We start from the raw sequence: 9,232 nt of genomic DNA, 5'->3' as shown, positions 1-9,232 counted from the left end.
GTCATTAGCGAACGTTGTATTAATAGTTCGCTATTAATAATTATGTACAACAGGATATTGTAAAAGTTAAGTTACAAATTTTTTCTTAAAACATTTCTTATATATGTGGACAAAAGGGGTCACAGACTAACCTGACAAGCTCAGGGAAGGCCTGCAGGGTGGTCTTGCAAAATCAGAGACCTAGAGTAACCACAAAAGATGGACTGAAATTAAACTTTAACTAAAAACAGGTGATAGTAGGTAGTTATGGCCTAGGCCAGTATTTTCCCTGAAAAAGAACAACTTAGATCTTTACTGAGCTCATTTGTCTTTTTGCATCTAAGATAACGTATCTGAAATATCTGGGTAACTTGTAACTTCCTTTTTTTTTCTTTTTTTGACCCCTCAGGACACAACAAATGGCACTAGGACATTCCCTAATTGTTATTGTTATCTAGACAACTGTTAACTGTGTTAAACTATCCTTTATCCATCTATGTCTGTGGTCAGCAAACCATGACTCATGAGCCACATGCAGCTCTTTGGCCCCTTAAATGTGGCTCTTCCACAAAATACCATGGCCTGGGCGAGTCTATTTTGAAGAAGTGGCATTAGGAGAAGTTTAAATTTTAAAAAATTGGCTCTCAAAAGAAATTTCAATCGTTGTACTGTTGATATTTGGCTCTGTTGACTCATGAGTTTGCCAACCACATAGATTCTATGTGAAAGAAGCACATGCCCATCAATTCACTGTTTATCCTATGCCAGAGGATTAGCTTTGCTTTATCCCAACTCCTTAATCTATCACCAGCTTTTCATGTCCTTCTCCAGGGTTACACTGTTCCTTCCCAGTGGATCTAATCCTTCCTGTTTTTTGTCCATATGCAAGCATACTTTTTTTCTCACAGCCTTTTCAACGTGTTCTTGTTTGTATGTGAAATCAATGATATCCTCTTAGTCTATCCCCTGCCATAATAATTCTCAGTCCGGACAGATGGCCAAGAGGAGGTTTTCTTAGTGTTCTGAAGGTATCAAAAATAGACTCCCCCTCCTGCCAGAGCCCCACAGAGGCGCCGAGTGTGCTAGAGTTGCCAGCAGCCTAAACAGGCCTCCAGACATGGCCAAGCAAACCCCTTCAAGCAGCCACACACAACACCCACAACATTAAAACCTTCATCCTATTGCTTTGATTTTATTTTATTTTTTTTAAAGAGGTGATGTGTTTTGCAAAGGAGTCCAAGGAGAGAGGAGACAGACAGGTTTACGTAATGGGGGGGAGGGGAGGAAGAGGGGGGCGGGGAAGATCATACCAGCGAAGACTTGAGGCAGGGCGTGCATGGGGCTCATTCCATTGAGCGTTCTCCCTGGCTGAGTTTAGTGAGTTAAACTCTTGGCAGGGAGATAGTAAGGATTATGCAGTTTCTTTTTTGGTAACTTGTGATCCTTTACAAAAAGAGGTGCCCAAGTGTTGAGAAGAAATTTTTTTTAAAATACCATTTGAATAAGGGCCCATTTTCTTTAATTTTTTAATCCTCACCCAAGGATATGCTTCTATTGATTTTTGGGGAGAGAAGAAGGGACACACAGAAAGAAAAACGTCAATGTAAGAAAGAAATATGGATAGGCTCCCTCTCACATACACCTGAACTGGGATGGAACCCAAAACATAGGTATGTGTCCTGACTGGGAATCAAACCCGCAACTCCTTGGTACATGGGATGACTCTCCAACCAACTGAGCCACCTGACCAGAGCAAATAAGGGCCATTTTTAGATTCTTTCTTTCATTCGTTTGTTCATTCAACATGTATTAATTGGCTTCATTAACACATGTTGAGCAAATGTATTTCGTATCTTGTAGAGCAGAGTTTTGAGAAGGAAGGTATAAAGTTAACTCAGACATGGCTCGTAACTCCAGAAGTACGTGGTCAATTGGGCCAGAAAGAGATTGTCTAAATGACACAACCCAAGCATAATGTGGTAAGATCACACGAGTACAGCTACCATTATGCAGATGCTACCTGATACTTTCCCCCCAATAAACACTGCCATAGACGTGGGTTCTAGCAACCATCCAGGGATGCCAGGGGTCATTCCACAGCATAACTCAGACACATACCTCTGCTGGCCCTGGACTGAGCAGTGGTCCCTGCAGGAGGAGGGAAGGAGGTGGCAGTAGTGAGTTAGGAGTAAACAGCCCTGTCTTCACAAGTCCTATCTTTATGTCTACAGAAAGGTGTGATGGCCATATTTCTCAGTGCCTCAACGCTTTGCCAAAAGCAGCTCTTATTTTCTTATCTGACTCCATTCAGGTTTATAACTTGTGAATGAAGAATCTTAAGAGATATATTAGTAACAAACGATCTTAAATCTCTGTGTAGCTTACAATCAAGTCCGTGGGTTTGGCTAATCTATGCTGTGCTAGGCTGGAATCAGGTTTGTGGTCTCACTGAGGTTTGCTGAGAAGTTAGTGGGCCAGGATACCATCAAATATGAATCTGGAAAGTCAAATTAAACAGAAAAACAGGAAAAAGCATTGAGACCACTAATCTGCATTTATCACTCTGAAGTGAACTTTGGTATAGATAACTATATGCTTACTAAATGACATATTTTCTACTTAAAAAATACTTGAAGAGACTTTGAAAAAAAAGTTATAAAGACAGGATTTGATCAAAAACGAAACAGCAGTGGAAGGAAGTTTGTTTCCTTTGAACTAGAATGGAAAGCCCACCGATGAGTAAAACTGGGGCAGTCAGCCCCGGGAGACATAACCAGAGACCTGATATATTCTGATGGGCACCTGGGGGTAAGGAGGAGATGGACATTTAGTCCAGCCCAAGGACAGGGAAGGCTCTGGAAAGGCTGGGGCTCCCTAGCGGAGATGGCTCCTGATCTAGGTCTTGAAGGATGAGTCAGAGTTTGCCAGGGAAAGAAATGTTCTTAGAATTGATAAGGAAACCTGAGCTTCGTGGCAAAAAAGGGAACTACTGTTTTATTTATGTCTTACTATCTGAGAAAAGGGACACGCCTTTCTAAGTGCTAAAAATGAAACTCTAGAATAATGATTCTCAAGTATTTTTTTGTGTAAAAAAATTCCCCCAAACATCTTGGGACCTCAGTTCTAGAGATTCTAAGTCAATAGTTTTAGGGTGGGGTCCAGGATTTTGAATTTTAACAAGCTCCCCAAATAATTTTGATGGAGGTAGCCCTCTCCAGCCCACTTAAGAATATACTGCTGTAAAAGGAATTTTTAAATATATATTTTTATTGATTTCAGAGAGAAAGAGAGAGGGAGAAAGAGATAGAAACATCAATGATGAGAGAGAATCATGGATTGGCTGCCTCCTTCCAGTCACACACTGGGGATTAAGTCTGCAAACTGGACATGTGCCCTGCCTGGGAATAAAACAGTAATCTCCTGGTTCATAGGTCAACACTCAACCACTAAGCCCTGCTAAAAATGTTTTAGTTCAGTTATTCATTCAGCACTGTCCTAAATGTAGGGATAGACTAGAGAACAAGACAGAGAAACCCCTTGCACTCGAAGACACTCTGGTCAGTTAGGGGAGAATTGAAGGCTCTGCCCCTGCCCCTCAGGTGGCCCCCAAAAGGGCCTCCAAACCAGAGCGCTGCACCTTGTTCCACAGGATTTCAGCTCCTACCCACAATCCTTCTCAGTTTCACTCTCGGTTACCAGGCCATGTGCTCCTGGGACCCTGTCATGGAGGCGGTCCAGGCTGATGACTAGGGTGGGAACCCCCAGGAGCCTCCAAACCCTGTAGCAGCTGCCCCGAGTGACTAGCTGACGAGTGAGTATGTGACCAGGGTTGGCAGTCAGAATAGAAGGACAGAGGCCACTGAGGGTTCTGACAAGTGCAGAGGGGCAGGTTTGGGGGGAATGTGGGTGTATAGGCTCCCAGCTTCAAAGGTGCTGTGCTCCGGGCTGAACTGTGTCCTCTCCGCCCCTAAAAGAATCAGTTGTTGACATCTCTAATCCCCAGTGTGATAGTATTCGGAGCTGGGGCCCTTGGGAAATAATTGGATTAGATGGGTCATCAGGGCCAGGCCCTCATGCTAGGCACCAGAGAGCTTGAGCTCCCTCTCTCTGCCAGTGGAGGATGGCTGGACGTCAGAGACTGGGGAGCCAGCATGGCCAGGCAGGAAGAGGCTCTCACTGAAACCTGACCATGCTGGCTCCCCAGTCTCTGACGTCCAGCCTTCCGGATCCATGACTAGGACACAGGAGAATTGCTATCAGCCTCTCTCCTAGCTGCAGCTGTTCTGCTCCCTCTGGAGTTCCGTTCAATCCTTCTGTCCCAGCCACGCCCATGTATCTCTCTGGCAATTCCTTCAGAGCCCCCTGTGCCCTCCTCCCTGGCTTCAGAGAGAGGGACAGGCACACCCATCACTCTTACCAGAGCTGAGTCCTGGCCACCTTGTGACGCAAACACTGCAGAGCCATCAGCTGCCACGGGTCAGCGTTCAGACAGAACAAGAAGCCTGGAAAAGCGTATGCTAGTGTGTTAGTGTATGTTTGTGTGGGTGTGAGATGTGTGTATATCTGAGTGAGTGTGCATGTGGGTAGGTGTTCAGAGACTGAGTACAGTTGGACAATGGCCAGACCCACCATCTGCAACACACAACCCAGGAAACCAGCCTGCTGTAAGTCAACGTGCAAAAAGTCAGACCCTATCCTAGTAACCACAATCCCTGTAACAATTGGCGCCATTTTCCCCCTCCCACTTGCAATTCAGGAGGAGAAATATATGCCTCCGAATCAATAACTCCCTTCTAGTTTCCCATGCCAACAGGGCACACCGGAAGCCTCACCTTTTCCCACGGTGAAGTGCTCTGCTCCTCTGCCTGCCTGGCAGTCTCATCCTAAGCGCGAGGAATGGTGGTAGAATAAACAGCCTTTGCTTCTTCTCATTTGGTTGGTCTCCATGGATTTCGACAGTGTGCGTGTGTGTGAGAAGGAGTGCTGTGTACATGTGTGAGTGTGTCTGAGTGTGTGTGTGTGTGTGTGTGTGTGTGTGTGTGTGTGCCTGTCTGTGTCTATTTTTTTGGGGGGGGGGGGTATGGCAATGTTGGGGGTAAGAGGGAATGTAGGGTAGCCTGCACTGACTACAAATCTTATCAGTTCTGGGTTTGTTCCCTTAGTGTCTGTCCTTCTGTTTTGGAGCTGATGAGAAGAAGGGGAAATAAGGAGACAGGAGGAAGGGAGGAGAGATTGGATGAGAGTCTCTTCTGTAACACAGATTGTAAAAGCCAGTTTTGTTGGGGTAAAATAATAAAGAGTCCCCAGAACCAGCATGCGCTTTCTGTTCCTGCCCTCCTGTGTGTGAGGCAGTCTCAGGCATCATTAACCTGCTGTGTGCCCGCTGTCCCCTGCAGAGGCACCCTGTGCCTCCCCGTGGGGTCTGGGGCCCTGACTTCCTGCCATGAGTGTATCAGGATTTAACCTGAGGCTGGGCAGCCACTTGCCAAAATGGAAGGTTGGTCAAATTAGAACAAACAGGGGTAGTAAATAGCCCATTACCTACCACATAGCCTCCCTGTGATTTTAGCTGCAGTAAAGAGATCACCAGGTGCTGCCATTTTCTGATCAATGATGGTAATTCTCTTCCCCCTAAGATCAGTTTAATCACAGCAAGGGCCTCAGAGAGCACAGAGGTCAAAAGAAAATTATATAGTTGTGCAGGATATCTCCGTGACCTCAGTTTATTCTGCACATGATTCTAACTGATGGAGGGCTGTGCTTGCTCAGAAGTAACGCACGGTGCACTGGTAGCAGCTCTGAGGAACTGTCTGACCAGGTCGCAGGCCTCTGCAGGGGGCTACAGAATAAGACCATTAGTTGTCCAGCCACAGATACCTGCCTCTGCAAAGCCTCTTGCCAGCTGTAGTTTTAAAACCAAAGAAACCAAGGCTAACACCTCGTCCTTGCCAAACACGTGCCTTGAGCCTGGGGTCCAACAATGTTTTAACGGGGGATGTGTGGTGAAATGAAGAGAGCTTTGAGCCCTGGGCCTCTTCTGTTGTGTGCGTGTGTGGCAGCTGGAGAAATGCATGTGAGTGGAGGAATAACTACCAACCAAACTCAGCGCTGGAGGGTCTCAGAGCCAGTGGCCTATTCACTCGAGCAGCAAGCGTTTGATGAATAGTTCTTTCCCTGTCGCCTTTCAATCAATCATCCAGTTTTGATGGTGTCTATTTTCTTCCACCATTTGTTCTCTGTTGTCACCTAAAGGGCAAAGGCATATTAAATCAGGAGTTGACTTAATTGCCAGTTTAAAACAATAAAAATCCATACTGTAAACCCATTAGCAAACTGCTCATTACACGAATCACCAACCTACTTCTTGTGCATGTGAACTGAGACAAACAGAGACTAATGACATTAAAAAGCAGCAATGCACTGAGCCAAAAACTAATGGCTATGTCTGGGGCAGAGACATTCCAGTCACCTCGAGTGTTTACACCAACCAGATCACTGGAGATGAAACCTGCTGGGAAGTGCTGACTCATGGTAACCTGCAGGAAAGGGTTACAGATAGGTATCTGATGCCCCTCTCTGTCTGCCCAGGCTCTCTTAGCACCATAACAACCATGATTATGAAACTACATTCTCTAGTGCTTAAGTCCTAACCCCAACCTAATGGAAGGACTTCAGTTAGAACACAAAAACCTAACACACTAATCTCCCTGAACACTGGCCTAAACAGACACCTCCTTCCTGCATTGTTTTAATTGGGTAGAATTTCCATCCCATTCTAATCCAACTCAGTCCTATTTTGCTTGTTGTTAATAACCTCAGAGGAATTTATTGTCATGCAAAGAGGAAGAAAGGTAAAATGTAACCCTTCCATCCCTCCCCTCCATTCCAATAGACTCTGCTTTGGAAATATACCCTTTAAAAGATCATTTCTCTCTTACCATATGGTCCGGCAATCAGGCCCCTTGGTATTTTTCGAAAGGAGTTTGAAAACTTACACACACACAAATATCTGCACAGGGATGTTTATAGCAGCTTATTTTTACACAAAATTCATGCACTGGGGAGGGAGGTATCCTTTAGCTCAGCCTGTTCCCTCTCCAATCTGGGACCCCTTGGGTAATGTCCGGCTGTAGGATCAGGCCTAAACCAGCAGTCAGACATCTCTCTCACAATCCAGGACTGCTGACTCCCAACCACTCACTTGCCTGCCAGCCTGATTACCCCCTAACCACTCTCCTGCCAGCCTGATTGATGCCTAACTGCTCCCCTGCTGGCTCAATTGCCCCCAACTGCCCTCCCCTGCAGGTCTGGTTGCCCCTAACTGCCCTCCCCTGCAGGCCTGGTCACCCCTAACTGTCCTCCCCTCCTGGCCTGATCAGCCACAACTACCCTCCCATTCCGGCCATCTTGTGGCAGCCATCTTTGACCACATGGGGGCAACCATCTTGTGCAAGGGCATGAGGGTCAATTTGCATATTACCTCTTTATTATATAGGATTGACAAAATTTGGAAGCAAACAAGATGTTCTTCGGTAGGTAAATGGATAAATAACTGTGGTACATGAAGAATATTATCCAAAGCTAAAAAGAAATGAGGTATCAAGCTGTAAAAAGACAAGGAGGAACCTCAAATGCATTTTGCTAAGTGAAAGAGCCAATATGAAAAGGCTACTTACTGTATGAGTCCAACATATGTCATTCTGGAAAAGGCAAAATTACAGAAACAGTAAAAAGATCTGTGGTTTTCATGATGGGGAAAATAAGACATTTGGGGAGCTAGCAATCTGAATCTGTGCCAATAACCTAATGTACATTCTCGATAGCCTATAATTAAGTCACTGCCCCTTTCTCTACAATCTGGTTTTGCAAGACCTGTTTACCTAAGAACTCCCATTTTACCGAGGCCATAAACCATGAACAATACACTGCCCCTGGAGGGGATTATCAGTGCTGGCACCAGGGCAGGCCTTTAGGTGTGGTCTCATGGCCTCCATCCCAACACACAGGGTTTTTTGCAAAGCCCTCGAAAGGTCCGGAAGTCCCACCCATATTTGGGGAACAAAGTAACCAAAGGGGATAAAAGAAGAGCTTCCACCATATTGGTTTGCTCAGGATATGAAGAGGAAGACTCTCCCCTGAGTCACTGTGCTTATACATGCAAAACATCTGAAAAACAATGTTTTTTTCCTATATCTCAGATACTTCTGCATGTTTTTTGGTCCCCTGGTAAATTCTGTAACAATCAGGGGTTGGGGGAGGGTGAGGGGTTGAGCTTGGGTGGAACACTGAGGATCTTCAGGCCAGTAAATCTACTCTGTACGATACTGCAATGAAAATACATGTCATTATTACTACACATTTGTCCAAACCCATAGAATGGACAACACCAAGAGTGAGCTTTGGGTGATGATGACATGTTCATCAGTTGTAAAAAATGCACCAGCCTATGGGGGATGGTCAAATAGGGAAGATTATGCATGTGTGAAGGCAGGGGATATATTATAGATGGAATCTCTACATCTTCTTAATTTTTTAAAATATTTTTATTGATTTTACACAGAGAGGAATTGAGAGGGACAGAGAGCTAGAAACGTCGATGAGAGAGAAACATAGACCTGCCTCTTGCACACCCCCTACTGGGGACTCATCCGCAACCAAGGTACATGCCCCTGACCGGAATTGAACCCGGGACCTTTCAGTCCGCAGGCCGATGCTCTATCCACTGAGCCAAACCGGTCCGGCTACATCTTCTTAATTTTTTTGTGAATCTAAAACTAAAGATTTAAAAAATAAATAAAGTCTTTATAAAGGAAAAATAAAAAAGGAAAAAACAAAATGAATAGAAAGTAACTCCCCAAAACCAACATAAAAAGATCATTTCTCTCCAGGGAAGCAGAGCACACCTTCCAGGCTTGGGTGTGGCATGGTCCCCTCCCTCTCCGTGAGCCCTGAGGGCGGGGCATTCCTCCAGGGCCCAGGAAAGAGGCTGGGCCTGGCTGGAGAGAAGTGGCCTGGCCATCACCTCACGGTGCTGATGCTCCTGCACTGTCCACCACGGCAGGACTAGCTACACAGAGTTATTTAGCAGGAAGCTAAGCAGGCAGTTCGCACCAGCCTCATTTCAAATCCTAGTGGCTACTGTCCTGGACAGCACCGGTCTGGAACATTTCCATCATCTCAGAAAGTCCTACTGCTGACTAACGCTGCTCTAGACTCAGCCACAGAGACTCACCTGCCGGTGGAGTAAAATCAC

At 45.6% G+C, this 9,232-nt stretch overlaps 1 long non-coding RNA gene across 1 annotated transcript; it reads right to left on the bottom strand.

Moving 5' to 3' along the window:
* Nucleotides 1-5,604: 5,604 nt before the first annotated feature.
* LOC118711188 lies at nucleotides 5,605-7,021 on the bottom strand. The gene is made up of 2 exons (XR_006740688.1): nucleotides 6,918-7,021; nucleotides 5,605-6,225 (listed from the first exon to the last, which is right to left on the bottom strand). It is a non-coding gene; the product is annotated as an uncharacterized LOC118711188 (long non-coding RNA).
* Nucleotides 7,022-9,232: the final 2,211 nt, after the last annotated feature.

Source organism: Pipistrellus kuhlii, unplaced genomic scaffold, assembly GCF_014108245.1.
Source record: "Pipistrellus kuhlii isolate mPipKuh1 unplaced genomic scaffold, mPipKuh1.p scaffold_m20_p_8, whole genome shotgun sequence".
Classification (NCBI taxonomy): Eukaryota; Metazoa; Chordata; class Mammalia; order Chiroptera; family Vespertilionidae; genus Pipistrellus; species Pipistrellus kuhlii.
Note: the sequence above shows the minus strand (reverse complement) of the source record. Positions and strands in the feature narration are given on the sequence as shown.